Consider the following 23777-nt stretch of genomic DNA (forward strand, 5'->3'; position numbering starts at 1 on the left):
AAAACAGAAATACCATGGCTCCACCCAGACCAAATAAGTCTGAACCACTGTGAACAGAGTCCAGCCCCAGAGAGAACAAGCTAGCAGAGGAGTAGGTGGATGTGGAGCACATCTCTCTCCACAGATACATCAGGAATACGCCTTCAGACGCAGAAGTGCATGCAAAACACCAGCTGAGAGCAGACAGGAGTACCTGACCAGTGAAAAAGAATATACAGAACCACACAAAACTCGGTAGGATTCTGAGGCGAGCAGAAGTAACGCTATGGCAGGCAGCTTAGATTAGGAGTAGGCCTTCCTACTTCTGGGTGGTAAGATTATCAGGCCACCTGGATACAACCAATCAGCTTAACACTGACCGCTGTTTGCCAATTAGGAACGGGGCGGAAACCCCCGGGAAAGTCCCGCGCGCGCGGAAGTTTTGAGTGTGTTTGACCAATGAAATTGCTTTGCAAACTTGTAACCAATCCGCTTAAACCAACTACCAATGGCGTGTGCTCACCCTATAAATTTGTGTAACAGCTTGGGCTCGGGGCTCTCTGACCCCGCACCACTGCGTTGGATGTGGCAGGAGCCCTGACTCGAGTCAGCAATAAACTTCCCTTTTTGCGAGTTGCATTGTCTTGGAGGCCTTCTCTCTTCCCGCTCGGGGATTCGGACATTGGGCATAACAGGATGAAGGAATTAGGGGGGAAAACAGGAGTGTTAGTAGGACTGGACCTGCCCTCACTGGGTGGGGAAACTGAATCAGGGGTCTGATTCCTGCATTGGGGCAACTGTCTGAGTCAGAGGAGAAACATTTAAGGCTGAGAGTGAAACAGCTGATCTGTGGCAGCCTAGATGGAATGAGAATCAGACAGTCCTTGCCGCAGCCATACGTACCCGGGACAGGAACACTGGTCCCCTAGAAGGCGCAGTGGCTGGGAGCTGGAGTTTAGGGATTGTGGAGCAATCACAGGGCAAGGGCTGCTGTTGACTGCTGAGAGACAGATTGAGGGGATGTGAGGGAGGAGATCGTGGTGGAAAATGCCAGTGGAGGAAAGCCAGAGTTCAGCCCCAGGGCCTTCTTTAAATATATATATATATATATAATTTATTTTTGGCCGTGCTGGGTCTCTGTTCCTTGCCATTGCAGCGGGCAGGCTTCTCTTTGCAGCGGCTTCTCTCGTTGAGGAGCATGAGCTCTAGAGTTGGGGCTCAGCATTGTGGTACACGGGCTTAGTTATTCCATGGTATGTGGGATTTCTTCCCAGATCAGGGATCGAGCCCATGTCCCCTGCATTATCAAGCAGATATTTATCCACTGAGCCACCAGGGAATCCCCTTAGAACCTTCTTCTTAAAGATATTTCTCAGGTGATTCTGATGTGCGGCCAATGCTGAGAAATGACCCTTTTGGGCCACATGGATATGGAGTTATTTGGCAGTTCTTGGGTTGAATATATCCACCTTTCACATCTTTGTTTCCCTGAATGTGTTCTGTGCCAAGTGCTGCACTGGGTAATGGGGATAAAAGACAGACATGGGCCATGTATTTCTAGAGTTTACAGTCTAGTGGGCATCACAGAGTCCACCATTTATAGCCATACAAGTTGTGCATTGCATAAGTTCAGTGAAAGTGTCAGTCATCCAGTCGTGTCTAACTCTTTGCAACCCTATGGACTGTAGTCTGCCAGGCTCCTCTATCCATGGTATTCTCCAGGTAAGAATACTGGAGTGGGTAGCCATTCCCTTCTCCAGGGGATCTTTCCAATCCAGGGATCAAACCTAGGTCTCCTGAATTACAGGCAGAGTTTTATTATCTGAGAATACCCCTCATACCTTTATATACAACCGATAAAGACACACACAGCATCTGAGGTCAAAGCCCAAGATAATCTTGGCACCAAAAGATGTAGACTATAATAATTTCCAAACAGCTTTAGCCTCTATTCTTGGCACTGCCACCAGCTTCCCAGGAAGTCCCAGCAGGATCCGGGCCAGCAAATTGATTTCTTATCACTCTGTTAGGAATAATCACCACATTTTTTAATTGACAAGGGACATGATGTCAAATATGACTTTGCTGAGCATGGTTTTCTAATGAACTGATGCCAGAATAGAGTGTTTGCATTTTGAACTTGCTTTATTCTTACTGTGTGCATGTGCTAAGTCACTTCAGTCATGTCCAACTCTTTGAGACCCCACAGACTCTAGCTCACCAGGCACCTCTGTCCATGGAATCTCCCAGGCAAGAATATGGAAATGCGTTGCCATGCTCTCCTCCAGCGAATCTTCCTGACCCAGGGATCAAACCCGCGTCTCTTCCATCTCCTGTATTACAGGCAGGTTCTTTCACACTAGCGCCACCTGGGAAGCCTTTCTTACTGTGGTAGGCTGAATAATGGTCCCAAAAGGTACACAGGTCTTAAGCCCTGGAACCAGCAAAACTTTTCTTATGTAGCAACAAGAACTTTGCTGGCGTGATTACATTAAAGATCTTGAGATGGTGAGATTATCCTAAATTATCCAAGTGGGCATAGACGCAATCACAGGTGTCTTCACAGAGAGGTGCAGAGGGAGATACGATGCAGAAAACAAGGAGACCGGTGGAAAATGAGGCTATCCTGGGGGCTTTAAAGGCTGGGGAAGGAGCTAGGAGCCAAGGAGTGCAGCTCTCGGGAAAGTAAAGACAAGAGGATGAATGTTTTCCTACAGCTTCTAGAGGGAACACAGTCCTCCTGACACTGCTTTTCACTCAGCGAACCTGATTTCAGACACTATATGAGAATAAAGGTGTTTTAAATCACAAAGACTATAGTTATTAATATTTGATGCAGCAGCAATATAAAACTAATATGTGTGCATGCTCAGTCACTTGTCATATCTGACTCTTAGAGACCCCATGGATCATAGTCCACCAGGCTCCTCTGTCTATGGGATTTTCTCAGCAAGAATACTGGAGTGGGTTGCCATGTCCTCCTCCAGGGTGTCTTCCTGACCCAGGGATGGAAATTGCATCTCCCGTGTCTCCTGAATTGGCAGATGGATCCTTTACCACTGAGCCACCAAGGAAGCCCATAAAGCTAATATACTTATACCCAAATAATCAAAACCCAGAAGAATAGAGCAGAAGGTTTTGGAGGGAAGTTAAAGGCACCCCCAAAACAGTCCAGGCTCCGTGCTTATTACTTTACATGGACTAGGTCTCAACCCCACTGTAGTCCCAGGAGAAAGGAGCTATCATCACCACCATCACCATTGTTATCACTGTTTTCATCATCAAAATCACTTATCACCACCATCATCTCTTTTCTTATCCTTTTCTTACTCATTTATCTATCTATTTATTTCTGGCAATTCCACACAGCTTGTGGGATCTTGGTTCCCCGACCAGGGATTGAACCAGGCCCTCGGCAGTGAGAGCCCCAAGTCCTAACCACTAGACCACCAAATTTCAGTTTTCAATATGAGGAAAATAAAATATAGAAAAGGTTAAGTAATGTCCTCTAAATCACCCACCTGATAAGCAGCGGTCAGAGTTGGAACCCACTCCTGTTTGACTCATAACTACAATTTCCAAAAGGCACCTTCCACTGAAAAATTAACACTTAGTATCACTTAAGTTTTTCCTGGTGGCTCAGTGGAAAAGTATCCACCGGCCACACAGAAGCCACGGTTTTGATCTCTGGGTCAGGAAGACCCCCTGGAGGAAGAAATGGCAACCCACTCCATATTCTTGCCTGAAGAATCCCATGGACAAAGGAGCCTGCCAGGCTACAGTCACGGGATTGCAAAGAGTTGGACACAATGACTAAACCATCATCAACCCTGCAGGAAGGTTTTTGTCTGAAGTTTAAAATTCTGCTCTGATTGGAGCATTGCAAGTGACCAACTAATGGTCTTCATGGCCTGAAAGCAGAGTGTCGGAAGCAACCACTTCTGAAGAGCCACAGAGCAGACTGCTTTTACAACAACCTGCAAAGGGTAGCCCGCCCCAGAGATGAATGTGGTGGGTGGTCCCACAGCCACTGTTCAAACAGCAATGAACAGGGTTAAATGCCATTAATAATTCCCCATTCAGTACTGTCTTGACCCAAAGAAATTGTTTCTGCATCATCAACTCCTGGCAGCAGCTTCACTGTATCTGAACTGCCATTTCTCACAAATAATGGCCTTTTATCCCACTTGAAACCTGTCACCTGGAACAAATAAGGTCTTTACAAGTCCCAGAAAATGAGAGAATTTTCTCCACAAACTATATTATTTTTTACTTATTCCCTACCCTGACATAATACAGGGGGTTAACCTGCTAGAAAGGTTGCATTCCCATCCCCCCGAAAATATGAGCAACCCCCATAAAAATACAGTGAGGACTGCTCATATAAGGGAAAAATCCAATTTATATCAAAAGTAAAATCCGAGATACAGAAAAATTGTTCTAAAGAATAACAAATAAATAAATTTCACTTGTTATAAATAAAATTTTATAAAATTTATTTTATAATTTATAATTATATTGGTAAAATTTTTTCATGGCACAGAGACTTTCTCAGATATCATGTTTCTATGTGGTCAGACTGTTTCAGCTTCTTTCAGAAGTCCTTACTCTCAGGAACTTTCACTAAAAATCCCTCAAAATTTAAGGGATTAAAATTTATTTTTAAATTATAATAAAATTTAAATTTATTATATAAAGAAGGCTACATGCTAGGTGCTAAGTTGCTTCAGTCGTGTTTGACTCTTTGTGACCCCATGGACTGTAGCTCTCCAGGCTGCTCTGTCCGTGGGATTTTCCAAGCAGGAATACTGGAGTGGGTTTCCATTTCCTTCCCCAGGAGATCTTCCTGATCCAGGGATTGAACCCACATCTCCTGCGTCTTTGGCATTGCAAGTGGATTCTTTATCACTGAGCCACCGGGGAAGTCCCATAAAGAAGGCAACATTTCCTAAGTCTAATCAATAGTTTAAAAGAAAGTCCAATAAAAAATAACAAATCAACAATAATTCTGACACCTTACACATGCTCATGCTCAGCTGTGTCTGAGAAACTTGATCTTACTACAAAGTTTACACAAAAGTCTGAAGAGCTAAGAACAGCAAGGACTCACTAACCGATACCAAGGCTAAAGATAAACCAGGGTCATTAAACTAGTGTGGTGTTGGGGTGGGAATGGACCAGTGCATCTCTGGAGGCAGCGAGGGACCAGAAGAGACCTGCGCTGTGCAGGAAAGAAGAAGGGAAAAGAGGAGACATTCAGTAAATGATGGCAGGATATATGGCACCACCTGGAAGTAAATAAACTCAATCCCTGTCTCTCACCCTTACAGAAATCAATTCCAGATGAATTAAGGACTCAATAAAATGCAAGTCAATACAAACTATTCTAGAAAAAAATAGAAAATGTGTAGTAGGAACACATTTTTTAAAAACACAAAACACTAATTAAAACTTTCAAATCTGTGATCACCTATTCATCAAGAAAAACAACAAAAAGGTGAAATATAAAGCACAAGCAGGAAGATATTTACAGCATTCATAACCATGTTCCTAACAAAGAATCTGAATAAAGAATCTATAATAAACTACAAGGAGAGAGGAAGAAGATAAATGACCCAACAACGAATGGAATAAAGGCATCAGTAGGCATCTCACAAAATCAAAATTTTCCTTTTCTTTTCCAAATCATCAAATTCCCTTTCTCTCTTAGATCATTCCTGGGAGGTTCTCGCTCCCCTCTTACCTTCACATCTCAAATTCTTCCCTGGTTTTACTTTCCCCTGCAGCCTCCTGTTCTCACGTACTAAGCTGGTTTCTGTCCCCGCTGCTCTTGTAGATTTCACCATGGCCTGCATGCCACCCCAGCAGGAATATTTGACACTATCGATTATGTCTGATTTCCCTCTGATTGGAAGCTGCAAATCCAATTCATCAGAAAACCTTAATGCTCAACCAAAACCACAGCTGCATCATCCCTCCTGAGTATCATTGCAATGACTCCTGCTTGGCCTGGGGGGGCCAGGCGATGGACGGAGAAATCTGGTCACAACTCTGGTCTTAGAATGAATGCCACTCTCCTCCAACACCTGCCACTTTCTTTCCATCCTCATCTCCTCCTGCACCTCTTTTGCTCACTTGCTGTCTCCACAGTGGCCTCCGTATGCAGTCCTTGAAACACGTCAGAGGCAGCACTGCTGTGGGCTTTGGCACTTCCTGTTTTCTCTGCCTGGGAAGTTCTGTTACCAAGTCCAAGCTCACTCTGCTCACTGCAGGACAGGTCATTAAATCCGAGAACAGGGGTTGAGACAAGGAATACGACTATATTCAGAAAGCCAAGTGATGGAGAAGATGGCAGACTAATGTCTCAAAATAGCCATCTTAAGGGGATCTGGACACCAGTTTGTTTTATAGAACAGAGATAGGGGGAGATGGGACTTCCCAGGTGACACAGTGGTAAAGAATCCACCTGTCAATGCAGGAGATGCAAGAGACTCCCTGGATCCAGAAGATCCCTGGAGTAGGAAAGGGCAACTCGCTCCAGTATTCCTGCCTGGGAAATTTCATGGACAGAGAAGCCTGGTGAGCTACAGTCGATAGGGTCACAGTCAGACATGACTGAGCATGGGGTTGGGGAGTGGGGGAGGTAAGGAAATAAAGTAAAAAGGCCATTAATCTTGCAAATATCTCCTAGAATGGCAAGCCTCAGAGAGGATTTGTCATTTCTTCCTTCCCACCCTTCACAGGTGGACAGGGCAGGGCCCTGAACAAAGGCACTGTGGTTTAATATTCAGACAGAGGGGCAGGGTGCCCTGAGGCAAGCCATTACATAAAGACAGTATGCTTTCAGTGAACCAAAGCAGTGGGAAACAAAGGTTAAACAACCAGATCCAGCATGAAGTCAGCTGTTCCATGGATGTTCCCATTGTTACAACAGGCAGGCACATAAGCAGAGAAATGGGGGCAGGGGCCAGGTGGAAGGAAATCATGCATCTTGTAGTCAGTGGGGGTCCACAGGCAGAGAGAGGAAAGCAGAAACCTCCAGACTGACCAGAAACTACACATTTTGGGTGATAAGAGTCCAAGTAACAGACAAAGAAAGGTGGGGAGAGGCAGGAATCTCCTGAGTCCAAATGTAACCTTGTCCACACTGTTCCCTCACTGCAATAAGACTAGCCTAATGGATAAGAAGCATTCGTCACGCACTGACCCATGACACTTCTTTTTTACAGCAACCTGTCTGCCTGCTCTCCTTCTGAGAGTGTCTCTCTGCTTAAGTAAACTCTCACTGTATTTTAACGTGTATAAATGTATTTTTCATCAAAGGATAATTGCTTTACAACGTTGAGTTGGTTTCTGCCATACATCAGTATGAATCAGCCATAGGTATACTATGTCCCCTCCCTCCTGAACCTCCTTATCACCTTCCACCCCCCACTCCATCCCACCCCTCAAGTCGTCACAGAGCACCAGGGTGAGCTCCCTGCAAGTCTGAGTGCTAAGTTGCTTCAGTCATGTCTAACTCTGTGACCCTACAGACTGCAGCCCACCAGGCTCCTCTGTCCATGGGATTCTCCAGGCAAGAATACTGGAGTGGGTTGCATGTCCTCCTCCAGGGGATCTTTCCAACCCAGGGATCAGACGTGAATCTCTTATGTCTCCTGCATTGAGGCAGTTTCTTTACCACTAGTGCCACCTGGAAAGTCCTGAGCTCCCTGAGTCAAACAGCAAATTCCCAGTGGCTATCTAGTTTACATATGGTAGTGTGTAGTTTTCACACTCCTCTCTCCTTCCCTCCCCTACCCGGCCCCCCATGGCCACAGGTCTGCTCTCTATGCCTGAGTCTCCACTGCTGCCTTGCAAATAGGTTCATCAGTAACATCTTTCTAGATACCATATATATGTTTAATACACAATATTTGTTTTTCTCTTTCTGACTCACTTCACTCTGTTCCTCCACCTTAGAACGGACTCAAATGTGTCACTTTACTTTCTTAACGTCTCTGCTTCATCTCCAAATTCTTTCCCACAAAGAAAGAACTTCATGTTCACCAGCAACACCTTGACCTTCCTCCTTACCATCCCCAGGTTTCCATGCAAACGTCCCCTTCTCAGCCCCCTATCAGAAACGCTGTGTCCCCTATAAAATTACTCTTCATTTGTTTAGTTTTCCCCTTACACCAACTATAATCTAATAGGCTACATATTCCATTTTTCTTGTTTACTGTCCTCGTCTCTTCATGCACCAGAAAGAAGCTACCTTGGGACGTGGCCTTGCCTATTTCGCTAGCTCTCTATCTCCAGACCTAGAATCAATGTGCACAGCAAATGCACAAGCAATTATTTGTTGAATGGATGAACAAAGTACACTCATCATCATGGATAAATCTCAAAGCAATAATGTTGAGAACAAAGCCAGTCCCAGAAGAACACCTCCTCTGTGATTCTAATTACACAAAGTTCAAGAGCATGCACATCTTAGCACGATATTACTTAGGGCTACAAACATAGGTTGGCACAACTACAAAGAAAATCAAGGATTAACTAACATCAGGTTCAAGAGTGAGGTTTCCTCTGGGGGAGGACATGTGACTGGGAAGGAGCACATGGGGGAATTTTCAAGGACCCTCTTCGGTTTCTTAAATTTGGCAAGGATTCCCTATGTGCTTTTATTTTGTTAGTGCATCAAATGTTTCAAACAAACAAACAAACACGAAAAGCAAGAAAAACCATTTAGTTAGAGCACACCAGACCACATTGCCTCTTTGGGATCCAATATTCATAATATGGGATTACAAATATGGTCCCGTCATGGATACAATGCTCTCTTCTGCTTACTTGGCTATATGACAAACTCACTGTGCAGCAAAATAAATCTACTTATTCTTGTTCCACAGCCCCGCTGGATGGCAAAAATTACCCCAAGAGACTGACTTCTAGGAAAAATCAAGGCAATAAGAAGGTAAAGGTTATCTCTGATTTTGTATCCCCTGACAGTACTATATACATAGTAATGGGGGGGAGAAAACAAAACAAAACTACTGACATATTACAAAAACCACAGAGTTTTACTTAGTGTTATGAGGGTTTATCTGGAGAAGGAAATGGCAGTCTACTCCAGTATTTTTGCCTGGAGAATCCTATGGACAGAGGAGCCTGGAGAGCTGCAGTCCATAAGGTCACAAATCGTTGGACACAACTGAAGCAACGTAGCAAATGCACATGCACACATCATTTCAGAGCTTCCCTGGTGGCTTAGATGGTAAAGAATCTGCCTGCAATGCAGGAGACCAGGTTCGATCCCTGGATAGGGGAAGATCCCTTGGAGAAGGGAATGGCAACCCACTATAGTATTCTGCCTAGAGAATTCCATAAGAGCTCAAAGAATTGGACATGACTGAGCAACAAGCAGTTTCACCTTCACTTTACATGAGGATTTATATCAATAAAGGAGACTGGATTCCCCAAGACTTTCTCAAGAGAGGGTGCTTCCTCCCTGCTGCACCCACTCCTGCTCTCAACTGCCAGCTCAGCTCTCCCTCCTGCCAGAGAGCAGCCACCCCCTACCACCAACCCCCGCCCAACACACACACTCACACACGAGGGTTCTCACAGCCTTCCACAGCTGAAAACTGCACGTAAGGCAGAGATTCCACTAAGTGTTCTTCCTCGGGAAAATTTCCTGTGGCTCCACTGACCTCTGACTTGGCATGAAAACCAAAAACATTTGAGACACTAGATGAGAAAGCAGAGTCTGAATGCAGAGTTCCAAAGCAGAGCAAGGAGAGATAAGAAAGCCTTCCTCAGGGATCAATGAGAAGAAATAGAAGAAAACAATAGATTGGGAAAGACTAGAGATCCCTTTAAGAAACTTAGAGATACCAAGGGAATATTTCATACTAAGATGGGCACAATAAAGGACAGAAGTGGTATGGACCTAACAGAAGCAGAAGATATTAAGAAGAGCTGGCAAGAATACACAGAAGAACTATGCAAAAAAGATCTTCATGAGCCAGATAACCACAATGCTGTGATCACTCACCTAGCACCAGACATCCTGCAGTGTGAAGTCAAGTGGGCCTTAGGAAGCATCACTATGAACAAAGCTAGTGGAGGTGATGGAATTCCAGTTGAGCTATTTCAAATCCTAAAAGATGATGCTGTGAAAGTGCTGCACTCAATATAGCAGCAAATTTGGAAAACTCAGCAGTGGCCACAGGACTGGAAAAGGTCAGTTTTCATTCCAATCCCAAAGAAAGGCAATGCCAAAGAATGCTCAAACTACCACACAATTGCACACATCTCACATGCTAGTAAAGTGATGTTCAAAATTCTCCAACCCAGGCTTAAACATTACATGAACTGTGAACTTCCAGATGTTCAAGCTGAATTTAGAAAAGGCAGAGGAACCAGAGATCAAATTGCCAACATCTGTTGGATCATCGAAAAAGTAAGACAGTTCCAGAAAAACATCTACTTCTGCTTCATTGACTTTGCCACAGTCTTTGACTGTGTGGATCACAACAAACTGTGGAAAAGTCTTAAAGATATGGTAATATCAGACCAGCTGAACTGCCTCCTGAGAAATCTGTATGCAATTCAAGAAACAACAGTTAGAATTGGACTCCAAAGTGGGAAAGGAGAATGTCAAGGCTGCATAGTGTCACCCTGCTTATTTAACTTATGTACAGAGTACATCATGCAAAATACAAGGCTGCATGAAGCACAAGCTGGAATGAAGATTTCTGGGAGAAATATCAATAACCTCAGATATGCAGATGATACCACTCTTATAGCAGAAAGTGAAGAACTAAAGAGCCTCTTGATGAAAGTGAAAGAGCAGAGTGAAAAAGTTGGCTTAAAGCTCAACATTCAAGAGATGAAGATCATGGCATCCAGTCCCATTACTTCATGACAAATAGATGGAGAAACAATGGAAACAGTGACAGACTTTATTTTGGGGGGCTCCAAAATCACTGCAAATGGTGACTGCAGCCATGAAATTAAAAGATGCTTGCTCCTTGGAAGGAAAGCTATGATCAACTTAGACAGCATATTAAAAAGCAGAGACATACTTTGCCGACGAAGGTTCGTCTAGTCAAAGCTATGGTTTTCCAGTAGTCATGTATGGATGTGAGAGTTGGACTACAAAGAAAGCTGAGAGCCAATGTATTGATGTTTTTGAACTGTGGTGTTGGAGAAGACTCTTGAGTGTCCCTTGGACTGCAAGGAGATCCAACCAGTCCATCCTAAAGGAAGTCAGTCCTGAATTTTCATTGGAAGGACTGATGTTGAAGCTGAAACTCCAATACTTTGGTCACCTGATGTGAAGAACTAACTCATTTGAAAAGACCCTGATGCTGGCAAAGATTGAAGGCAGGAGGAGAAGGTGATGACAGAGGATGAGATGGTTGGAAGGCATCACTGACTCAACGGACATAAGTTTGCGTAAACTCTGGGAGTTGGTGATAGAGAAGCCTGGTGTGTTGCAGTCCATGTGGTCGCAGAGAGTCAGACATAACTGAGCAACTGAACTGAACTGAACTGTGAGAAAGCATGTGGTTATTTTAAAAATATTGTTGCAACAGTGGAAGAAAGGGAAAGTGTTAGTCTTCAGTCATGTCTGACTTATTGCAACCCCATGGACAGTAGCCCACCAGGCTCTTCTTTCCATCTGATTCTCCAGGCAAGAATACTGGAGTGGGTTGCCATGACCTTCTCCAGAAGATCTTCCTGACCCAGGGATGGAACCCAGGTCTTGCACATTGCAGGCAAATTCTTTACCGTTTAAGCTATCCGGAAGCCCTGTAACACTGGATAAGGACACAAATGTTCAAATGAAGCCCTGTGAATAAGCTCAAGGAAGTAAACAAATTAGGTGACAGAAATGAAAGTTTGATACATAAATGATAGATGATAGATATGATAGATAGATGGTGAGTAATTAAGTAAATGAAGAAGGGAAGTTTAGGAAGCAAAAATAAATGAAGTGACATTTAATGAGGGAAGTGCGGACATGATAAATTGCTTCAGTCGAGTCTGACTCTGTGCAACCCCTATGGACTGCCCACCAGGCTCCTCTGTTCATGGGATTCTCCGGGCAAGAATACTGGAGTGGACTGCCATGCCCTCCTCCAGAGGATCTCCCCGAGCCAGGGATTGAACCCGTGTCCCTAATGTCTCCTGTATTGGCAGGCAGGATCTTTACCACTAACACCATCCAGGAAGCCCAATGAAGGAAGAAGATGAATAATCTACTTAAAGATGAGGCAACACATTTATACAAAGTACAAACAGATACAACTGATACTCTTTAGACCTATCTTATGTTGTTGTTGAGTCCCTAGGCCGTGTTCATGGACACAACTCCTATGACCCCATGGACTATAGACTATCAGGCCCCTCTGTCCTATGTTACACAGAATTTAAAGCAAGGAAATTGGTCAAGAAATAAACTAATCCATTTATAGTCTAATTGGATTGTGAGGTGCACATTACTATCCACAGCTTGAGGTAACACTTCCAACTAAGGGTAATAATTGTTTTTAAATAACCTTAAGATGAGTACAGTCATCTCAAATGCCCTATTTAAATCCCTTTTCTACTATAGAAATAAGGCTATAGCTCAGCCTAATGGGGACACACACCTAATATATATACAGAAGACAACTGAAGAGCCAAGAAGTAAAAAAAAAAAATTTTAAATGATGCTTTGTAGAGTGAATTAAGACAGACAACAATCTACACCTCCCTTGCAGCAGAGTCAGGCTGGTCAACCTTCACACTCATGGCTCTACACTTGTGAGTTTTGTGACCTAGAGCTTGCTACTGAGACTCCTTGCACTGCAAATTTCCATCTGCAAAGTGAAAGAGGTCATCTGAGTGTTTGACATTTCTTCCTGTTCCTGTGGGCAGTGAATCTGCAACCACGGCAGCAATAGAGATTGGAAGGAAGAGTGGCCAAATCTTTCTCCTCATCAGACCAGCTCCTCCTGCGCTCTGCCCAGGAGGAAGCACCAATGTCTTCTCAGACCCCTTGGACTAAGGCTGCCACTACCCTGTTCTCCGGATTGCATCACCACCCCCTGCCCAAATGGGGCCCTCCACCAGGACCACAGGAGCCTCCTTTCTGTCACTTCTCCAAGCCACCCTCCACTGTATCAACAAGCATTTCCCAAAACACTTGCAATGGGAGCGGTACTCCTTCTGAATTGCCCCAGAAGACGCCGAGACAGGGATGCAAGGAAAGTAGTTTATTTGGGAAGCGCTTTCAGGAAATAAAGGCAGGAAATGGAGCAAGTGAGACAGGAGGGGGAAGATGGCCAGGAAGGCTGAGTTACCAAGCCAACGACCACTACAAGCAACCACAACTAAAGCTGTGGGGCATCCTGAGAGTCAGCATAGAACCACAGCACATCAGTCCACTTGAGAGGCTCAGGTACTCATCACCAACCCCTTGCAGTCATGGGCAGGGGGCTGCTGCCAGGAGTCAGTCCCCAGGCTCTGCAGTCGATCAGGGAGAATCTCAGGCAAAGTCTGGCCCCTGCTGGCCGCGGGGATGCTCGGGACGGAGGGGGTCTGGGCTGGTGCCCACAGTGCCTGCTACAAAAGCAGGCATCTCCATTTCCTAATGGTCCTGGGGCTTCTTTCCATACTGAGCAGATGACATCTGTGCAGATGCATCAGTGAGCCCAGATTCTTCGAGAATGAGGGGTCATGGCTCAGCTCTGAGTTTCTAACTTGGTTTCTTGAGTCTGTGGCTTTATGGGGGAGCGATTTGAGAGGGAAAAGGATTTTCTAAATCCCCCAAAGCCTTGCCCAGTATGAAGGACAAAGGAGTTTGGAGATGTGAGAATGGAGTGTAGTCATAGGACGCGGTGTTGGGGACAGTAAGGACATGACCTCAGAGTTCTGGCCACATGGAAGAGAGGCCAGGATGACAGAGCAGGCAGGACTCCACAGGGAGACTTGCTGGGGAGCTGCTTCCCAGGTTCCTGAGGTGTGGTGTGTAAGGGGGGAGGGCGGCGCTGATTGGAAATGACAGAGCTGAGTCACCCAAAAGTACCCCTGCCATGCAGGAGACCCAGGTTCGATTCCCGGGTCAGGAAGATCCCCAGGAGAAAGAAGTGGCAACCCACTCCAATATTCTTGCCTGGACAATCCCTTGGAGAGAGGGGCCTGGCAGGTCACAGTCCATGGGGTCACAAGAGTTGGACACGACTGAGTGACTAAACGACCACTGTACAGGTTACTAGAAAGACTCCCCTGAGAGACCACAGAGGAGAGGATGAACATGGTGGGATGAGACGATGTGGCAGAGGAGGGCTGGGGTCCCACAGGGTCCCCCGTGTCCTAGATGTGGTGTGGAAGTTACCCCCCTCAACCCACAGACCATACACACATTGGCAGACAGGTGAGTTCTAGAACAAACCAAGATGTTAAAACCGATAGCATTTGTTTAGCAGCTGAAATGTGCTAAGTACTGCATTCAACACATACTTTCCTATTTTAACTCACTGCTTACCACCCACATCTCTGAAAAGAAGGTATTGTTATCCCCATTTTACACACAAGAAAACTGAGGCACAGAAACGTTGATCAAAGGTCATAGAAAGAGAAGAAACAACAGAGGATGAGATGATTGGATGGCATCACTGACTCAATGGACATGAGACTGAGCAAACTCCAGGGGCTGATGAAGGACAGGGAAGCCTGGAGTGCTGCAGTCCATGGGACACGAATGAGCAACTGAACAATAACAGCAACTGGCTTTGCTGCCTGCCTGGTTGAGAACTAGGAAAGTCACCTTCGTTACTTTGGGAAAGAAGTGCTAACTCAGCTCCTAAAAGAACCTTTATATCCCAAGTGGTCTTGTGTCGCTTCCAACCAAGACACACCTGGCAGAAATTCAGGAGAAATGGGCTTCTTCAGAGGTTAACACTTTGTGCTACCCTGGTGGGTGATGTGAAGGCAGACATCTGATCTGCAGCTCTTCATCTGGCCTGCACCCACCAAACACTTGTCCTAGTTACTAAGTTACCCCTAAACCAAGAACTCTGATGCACTTGTGGTGTTCTCCTGCCTGAAAGTGTGTGGGGTGTGGGGTATGGGATGAGGGGCAAGAGAGAAGGGGCAGAGAAAGGTGACGAGAGTAAGGGAGGCAGGAGAAATCACAGCAGCTCCTCCAAGCCCAGGTCTCTGCCTTTGCCCCGTCCCACCTCCTGGGTGTTGAGTTTTCCTGGAATGAGAATTAAATGCCCAGGCTCAATTCCACACTCCTCAGAGCCTTTCAAACTGTCTCTTATTCTAATTTGATCCTGTGTGTCCCATCTCACTTCCCAACACTCCCCAAAACCCCATCAATCGAGACCCCCCACCATCCCCTGATTCTTCCAACATCATGGCAGCCTTGTGGCCAACACTACTCTGGGTTTCTCATGATACTTGGGAGTCTCTACTGATTGGTTTATGTCTTTTTGACACCTGAAGAAAAGAATCAATAGAACAATATTTAAAGTGTGTGTCTCCTCCATGCCCTTTCAATCACTGATAAATACCCATGATAATGATAGTACATGCTGACCCATCTGTCTCAGCCTCTTTCTCTTATAGGTGAGGGCCACCATGGGAATATGCTGTAGGTTAACATTCCTGTCAATGGGGAGTTGAGCTGCTAAGACACTTCTATGCCTTCTTCAGCACAGATCTGGTCCTATTCTCAGACTGTGGGGTTGGTTGTCCATGGATCCCAGAGCTTTTGCTGTAAGAACATGTGTGCATGCATGCCGAGTTGCTTCAGTCATGTCCGACCCTTTGCAACCCTATGGACTGTAGCCGACCAGGCTCCTCTGTCCATGGGATTTCCCAGGCAAGAATACTGGAGTGGACTGCCAGGTTCTCCTCCAGGTGATCTTTCTGACCCAGGGATCAAACCCATCTCTCTTACGCCTCCTGCACTGGCAGTTGGGTTCTTTACCTCTCGCACCACCTGGGAAGCCCATAAGAGCATGAGAGCTAGTTAATTCTGATTCAAATGCAAGTGATCAAAGTGTGCCCACAACCCCCCTCTCCCATCTCTGAGATGCTTGCTGGGGGCAGCCAATACACAGCACGGGGGGCGGGGGGGGGGGGTCTGTGCTTTCAGCACCACCTTCCTGCCCCCACTGCATCTCAGCATCACTGTCTGAGTAAGGAATCCAGCCAGCCCCCTCCACAGCCCATAGAAAGGAGGTGGTGAGACACAGCATTCACCTTTCTGAACCCCACTGAGAATCAGGCACCACATCTGATCCTTTCACATTCATCGATTCCACTGGTCCTTGCCTCAATTCTGCTCCAAGTATTACAAGGCTATCCGCATTTTTAAGATAAGGAAACTGAGGCTGAAGAGGCCTACAACCCACACGAAGTCCATGGATCATATGGAGTGGAACTGGGATTTGCTTCCTAGTCAGCCCTGCCCAGAGACAATGCTCTTTCCACCAGACCATGGAGGTCTCGGCTACAGGCCATTCATGAAGTTAAAAATTGACACTCAAAGCCATCAGCAGGATCACTCAGACAGGCAGGCCAGCGCCCGGGAAGTCACCGCAGCCAACATTCGGCTGCAAAGGTTCCCCGTGACCCCCCCCCCACCAAGTCCTCACAGGCCAGTGCCTTGCCTGGCTCCAGCTCCTGGAGCCACATGTGACTTCCACGGTCTTGGAGGACCTGCGCCAACTGTGCCTATGCTGGCACCCCAGCCCTCCTGCACATCCACCTGACCCTCCAACTGCCCTTCCCGTCCACCCCTTCATCCTCCCAGCTGGAGCCACAGCTGAGTTACAACAGGGTTCCCCGAGACACAGTCAAGTCAATCACCAGCACCTCCCCAGCGAGTGTGTGTGGAGAGAGAAAGAGAGAGAGAGACAGACAGACAGACAGACAGACAGACCAACTGGGGAGCTCTGGGCTGGGCTTCAAAACAGATGGAAGGACTAATTTAAAATCTCTAGAGTCCTGGATCACAGCTTGGTACTAAGTACTTGGTACTCAAGTACTTGGTACTTGGTATTCCTTTCCCTCTTGTGATGCAGGAATCACTGCTGAATTTCTACCTTCCTGGTTTCAAGGTCTCTCTCCATTCTATCTGTAACCTGCCAACTCCCTGTGGAATAAGCTGGTATAGGATCTGAATTGAGTGGAACGTAGGTGGGGGTGGGGACTTGAAAATTGTTAGTGAGCAACTCTAAGTCAAGCATTAGGCTTTTCCCATCCTCCTTCCAGGCAGTGGGCTTTGTCATTCATTACTCTGTGCAACTTTGTTAAACCCAAGTACAGCTCTGGCTCCAAGCCTTCCAGCTTGGTACCCACATTAGTTTCCTACTTGCTCTTGTAACAAATCACCACCTATTTGCAGCATGTGTGCTTAGTCACTCAATCGTGTCTGACTCTTTGTGACCTTATAGACTGTAGCCTGCCAGGCTCTTCTGTCCACAGGAATTCTCTAGGCAAAAATACTGGAATGGGTTGCCATGCCCTCCTCCAGGGGATCTTCCTGACCCAGGATCAAACCTGTGTCTCTTACGTCTCCTGTACTGGGAAATGGGTTCTTTACCACTGGTGCCACCAGAGAAGCCCATCACATATTTAGTGGCTTTAAATAACACAGATTTATTATCCTACAGTTCCAGAGCTGAGAAGATCACGTGAGTGGGCAGAAGAGCTATGCTCCTTCGTAAGATGTGGAGGAGAATTGCTTCCTTGTCTTTGCCCACTGTCCTTGGCTTGTGGCCCCCTCTTCAATCTCTTCCCTCTCTCTTCTTCTCTCATTCTCTTCCTCCCTACTACTTTCCTGTGTAGTTACACTGGGCTCACCTAGGTAATCTCCCCATGCAAGTTTCTTAATTCAACTCCACATGCAAAGGCCTCATTGTCTTATAAGGTAGCATATTCACAGGTTCCAGGATTAGAACATGGGCATTTGGGGTCCAGCACAATACCCATTTGGGGGCTTCCCTGGTGACTTAGTGGTAAGGAATCTGCCTGTCAATGTAGGAGACATAAGAGATGTGGGTTTGATCCCTGGCTTGGGAATATCCACTGGAGGAGAGCATGGCAATCCATTCCAGTATTCTTGCCTGGAGAATCCCAAGGCAGAGAAGCATGGTGGGCTGTATTCCATAGGGTTGCAAACATGAGGACACGGCTGAAGCAACTTAGCATGTACACACACACAGACAATACCATAAGTGCCATGGCCCACAGAAGGCCCTGTGGACTCACAGGGCAGGAACTGTACCTTCTAAAGGTTTGTATGTCACAGGACTTTGTCCTTGATGGTTGTTTGACAGGTAGTTCTTGCATAAACCAATGAATAGTGTGTGAGCTAAACTGTGTCCCTTCATAACCCCTAGCTTTCCAAGTAAAGCATCTGCCTGCGATGCGGGAGACCTGGGTTCAATCCCTGGGTTGGGAAGAACCCCTATATAGGGAACTCGCAACCCACTTCAGTACTCTTGCCTGGAAAATCCCATGGACCAAAGATCTTGGTAGGCTACAGTCCATGGGGTCCCAAAGAGTCTGACATGACTGAGCAACTTCACTTTCATAACCCCTATTAGGTCAGAATGTGACCTGACTTAAACACAGCATTTTTTTTTCAGAAGTTATCAAGGTAAAATGAGGTCATGGGGTGGGATCTAATCCAATAAGATTTTATCTTATAAAAAAGGACATAGACACACACAGTTCTCCTCTATACCTACAAGTCAAGGAGGCATGGAATATATTCTGCTTCCTCAGTTCTCATAAAAATCCAACACTTGGAATGTCTACTGCTTAAGTCACCCAGCTTGCAGTGCTTGTTACTACAGCCCTAGCAAATGAATGCAGATAGTAAAACTAATTAGCTAGTATCCTGGTACACTGTTGCAGTATCCTGCTGCAGCGTCTGGGGTACTGAGTGCAACAGTGCATGCACAGGACCTTTTGAAGGAGGTCCTCATTATCTTAATTACCCCCACCATAGTTTGGCCTCAAGTCAAACAACAGGGAGGGAACACAGCCACGCCCATCAACAGAAAATTGGATTAAAGATTTACCAAGCATGGCCCCTTCCATCAAAACAAGACCCAGTTTCCCCGTCAGTCAGTCTCTCCCATCAGGAAGCTTCTTATCCTTAATCACCAGAGGGCAGACAGAATGAAAACCACAATCACAAAAAACTAACCACACTGATCACATGGACCAGAGCCTTGTCTAACTCAATGAAACCATGAGCCACGCCATGTAGGGCCACCCAAGATGGACAGGTCATGGCGAAGAGTTCTGACAAAACATGGTCCACTGGAGAAGGGAATGGCAAACCATTTTGTATTCCTGCCTTGAGAACCCCATGAACAGTATGAAAAGGCAAAAAGATAGGACACTGAAAGATGAACTCCCCAGGTCGGTAGGTACCCAGTATGCTACTGGAGATCAGTGGAGAAATAACTCCAGAAAGAATGAAGGGATGGAGCCAAAGCAAAAACAACACCCAGTTGTGGATGACACTGTTAAAGTCCAATGCTGCAAAGAGCAATATTGCATAGGAACCTGGAATGTTAGGTCCCTGAATCAAGGCAAATTGGAAGTGGTCAAACAAGAGATGGCAAGAGTGAACATCAACATTTGAGGAATCAGTAAACTAAAATGGACTAGAATGTGTGAATTTAACTAAGATGACCATTATATCTACTACTGTGGGCAAGAATTCTTTAGACGAAATGAAGTGATCATCATAGTCAGCAAAAGAATCCAAAATGCAATGCTTGGAAGCAATTTCAAAAATGACAGAATGAGCTCTGTTCATTTCCAAGGCAAACCATTCAATATCACAATAATCGAAGTCTATGCCCAGACCAGCAATGCTGAAGAAGCTGAAGATGAATGGCTCTATGAAGACCTACAAGATGTTCTAGAACTAACACCCAAAAATATGTCCTTTTCATTATAGGGGACGGGAATGCAAAAGCAGGAAGTCAAGAGATGCCTGAAGTAACAGGCAAATTTGGCCTTGGAGTACAGAACAAAGCAGGTCAAAGGCTAATAAGAGTTTTGCCAAGAGAACACACTGGTCATAGCAAACACCTGCTTCCAACAACACAAGAGAAGATTCTACACATGGACATCACCTGATGGTCAATACCAAAATCAGATTGATTATATTCTTTTTAGCCAAAAATAGAGAAACTCTATACAGTCAGCAAAAACAAGACCAGGAGCTGACTGTGGCTCAGATCATGAACTTCCTATTGCCAAATTCAGACTGAAATTGAAGAAAGTAGGGGAAACCACTAGACCATTCAGGTATGACCTAAATCAAATCCCTTATGATTATTCAGTGGGAGTGTAGATTCAAGGGATTAGATTCGATAGACACAGTGCCTGAAGAACTACAGATGAAGGTGCATGACATTGTACAGGAAGCAGAGATCAAGACCATCCCCAAAGGAAAAAAATGCAAAAAGACAAAATGGATGTCTGAGGAGGCCTTACAAAGAGGAGGCAAGAATACACAGAAGAACTACAAAAAAAAAAAAAGATCTTCATGAGCCAGATAACCACCATGATGTAATCACTCACTAGAGTCAGACATCCTGGAATGTGAAGTCAAGTGACACTCAGGAAGCATCACTATGAGCAAAGCTAGTAGAGGTGATGGAATTCCAGTTGAGTTATTTCAAATCCTGAAAGATGATGCTGTGAAAGTGCTGCACTCAATATGCCAGCAAATTTGGAAAACTCAGCAGTGGCCACAGGACTGGAAAAGATCAGTTTTCATTCCAATCTCAAAGAAAGGCAATGCCAGAGAATGCTCAAACTCCTGCACAATTGCACTCATCTCACACACTAACAAAGTAATGCTCAAAATTTTCCAAGTGAGGCTTCAACAGGATGTGAACCATGAACTTCCAAATGTTCAAGCTGGATTTAGAAAAGGCAGAGGAACAGAGCCCAAATTGCCAACATCTGTTGGATCATCAAAAATGCAAGAGAGTTCCAGAAATACATCTACTTCTGCTTCATTGACTACACCAAAGTCTTTAACCTTGTGGATCACAACAAACTGTGGAAAATTCTTAAAGATATAGGAATACCAGACCAGCTGACCTGCCTCCTGAGAAATCTGTATGCAAGTCAAGAAGCAACAGTTAGAACTGGACATGGAAAACCAGACCAGTTCTAAATCGGGAAAGGAGTACGTCAAGGCTGTATAGTGTCACCCTGCTTATTTAACTTATATGAGAAACACTGGGCTGCAAGAAGCATAAGCTGGAATCAAGATTGCTGGGAGAAATATCAATAATCTCAGATATGCAGAGGACCCCACCCTTATGGCAGAAAGCAAAGAAGAACTAAAGAGCCTCTTGATGAAAGTGAAAGAGGAGAGTGAAAAAGTTGGCTTAAACTTCAACATTCAGAAAACTAAGATCATGGCATCCATTCCCATCACTCCATGGCAATTAGATGGGGAAACAATGGAAACAGTGACAGACTTTACTTTCTTGGGCTCCAAAATCACTCCAGATGGTGACTGCAGCCATGAAATTAAAAGATGCTTGCTCCTTGGAAGAAAAGCTATGACCAACCTAGACAGCATACTAAAAAGCAGATACATTACTTTGCCAACCAAGGTCCATCTGGTCAAAGGTATGGTTTTTCCAATAGTCATGTATGGATGTGAGTTGGCCTATAATGAATGCCGAGAGCCGAAGAATTGATGCTTTTGAACTGTGATGTTGAAGAAGACTCTTGGGAGTCCCTTGGACTGCAAGGAGATTCAACCAATCCATCCTAAGGTAAATCAGTCCTGAATATTCATTGGAAGGACTGATGCTGAAGCTTAAACTCCAAGCTGGCCACCTGATTGGAAGAACTGACTCATTTGAAAATGCCAGGAAAGATGGAAGGCAGGAAGAGATGGGGACGACAGAGGATGAGATGATTGGTTGGCATCACTGACTCTTGGGACATGAGTCTTAGTAAGCTCCGGGAGTTGTTTTACAGGGACGCCTGGCGTGCTGCAGTCCATGGGGTCGCAAAGAGTCGGGCACGACTGAGCAACTGAACTGAACTGAACTGGTACATTGAAAGTAAGATTTGAAAGAAAGGAAAAAAAAGAAAGAAAGAATCTGCCAGAAAGTTCTGTGCCACCAGAAATATTTCACACTAAAAATTGCAACCCACTCCAGTATTCTTGCCTGGAAAACACCTAGGACAAAGGAGCCTGGTGGGCTACACTCCATGGGGTCACAAAGAGTCAGACACAATTGAACCTACTTAGCATGCACGTGGGATGTTCTGGAAGGGATTTTCTTCAGAAGAAATTAGTTCAGGGTCATTTTCCTAGAAATGGGTTAAGCATCTGCTGGAGGCCACCAATACGACGGGTATTGAAAATTTTGATGTCCACGCCCAAAGCTGACCCCCCTCACTGTGCTGCCAGTGTGTTTTTTAAAGCCAGTGAAGGATCTTAAACTCCAAATGGCCCCTCATTTCTCATCTTACATACCAGTTGTGGGGAATTACTTACTGGTCAATTATGGGGAAAATAATATAATTAGCTTCCCTCCACCCAGAGCTCATTACGGAGCGTATCATTTAGGCAACTGCGGGCACGCATGCGCAGCCCATCTCCAGCCCCACTTCCCCAGACCGCGGGGAGGCAGGCAGTGAAAGCGATCCAGTGACAGCTGCAAGGCAGCCTCTGGGAATGAAACATTTTAGCACTTCATAAATTTCTAACAAGGTTTCAAATTGCCGCAGTTTCCCTCCGCTCAGCTCTGTCAAGGAGGGAGAGGGAGGGGAAAAAAGACTAATTAAATCTACAGTGAGAAAACGCTACTGGTAAGATTGCTACTTGTTAAAAATAATGAACTGTTAGGATGAGTTTGCAAAGTCATGTGAAATTCTCCCCATTTCCCCCATACATAAAAATAACACAATATATCCCTCTAATCATATATGCATTGGGTAAACATGGCTGTATACTCAATGCAGATCCATTCTTTCATATATATCAAAGACTTAAACACATATCAGAAGAGCATATCTGATCCATGACATTCCTAAACCTAATGGAAGGTAACACATAATAAAGTGAATCATTGAGAGACTGTGTAACAATATTTCGATATGAACATTAAGGCTTGATATCATTTATAAAGTGGGTCACTGCAATTTCTTTTTCCGTATGATTTTTATTGCAAGAAAAAATATCACAGGTAAGGCATCAAGTGGAGAGAAAAACAGCCTTGAAAACCTTCCTGAAACGAGTTTCCAAGTTTTGATCACCATTGCGAATTTTTAAAAATAAAAACAGTAATAAAACCCTCAATTCTTTCACTCTCTGTTTTAAGACACTCAACTGAGGGATATGCAAAACTGATGGGGGGGGGGAGCACTGGAGAGGGAAAGGAAAATAATTTTTAAAGATATTTCATTGTCAACTAAAAAATATGATAGGTACTCGGTGGGAGGGGGTGAGTCCAAAAAAATAAAAGATAAAATTTTAAAGAATTCTACTCTGAGAAAAGCAATATGCATTCCTGTTTCTATTAGCATACGTGAGTAACTGCAACGGCCTTCAGCCTGTAGGTGTATTTCTATAATAACTTTTCAGTATGAGGTACGGGGGATGGAGTTGGATATGCGGATAGAATAGGGCAAAAACTAGGGCACAGAGAAGCCTGCCAGAACCTCAGGGTGCAGAGCCAAGCGCACGGCCGAGCACAAAGCAGGTGCTGGACGAGGAGCGGTTGCTCCACGGGGATGATCCG

The 23777-nt window shown here is 45.1% G+C and overlaps 1 protein-coding gene across 1 annotated transcript in view; it reads right to left on the reverse strand.

Moving 5' to 3' along the window:
- The window catches only part of DSCAM (DS cell adhesion molecule), an 808668-nt gene that overhangs the window by 686262 nt on the left and 98629 nt on the right, over positions 1–23777 (reverse strand). The gene's annotated exons all lie outside the window — the stretch shown is intronic.

This window comes from Odocoileus virginianus, chromosome 4 (genome assembly GCF_023699985.2).
Source record: "Odocoileus virginianus isolate 20LAN1187 ecotype Illinois chromosome 4, Ovbor_1.2, whole genome shotgun sequence".
Taxonomy (NCBI): domain Eukaryota; kingdom Metazoa; phylum Chordata; class Mammalia; order Artiodactyla; family Cervidae; genus Odocoileus; species Odocoileus virginianus.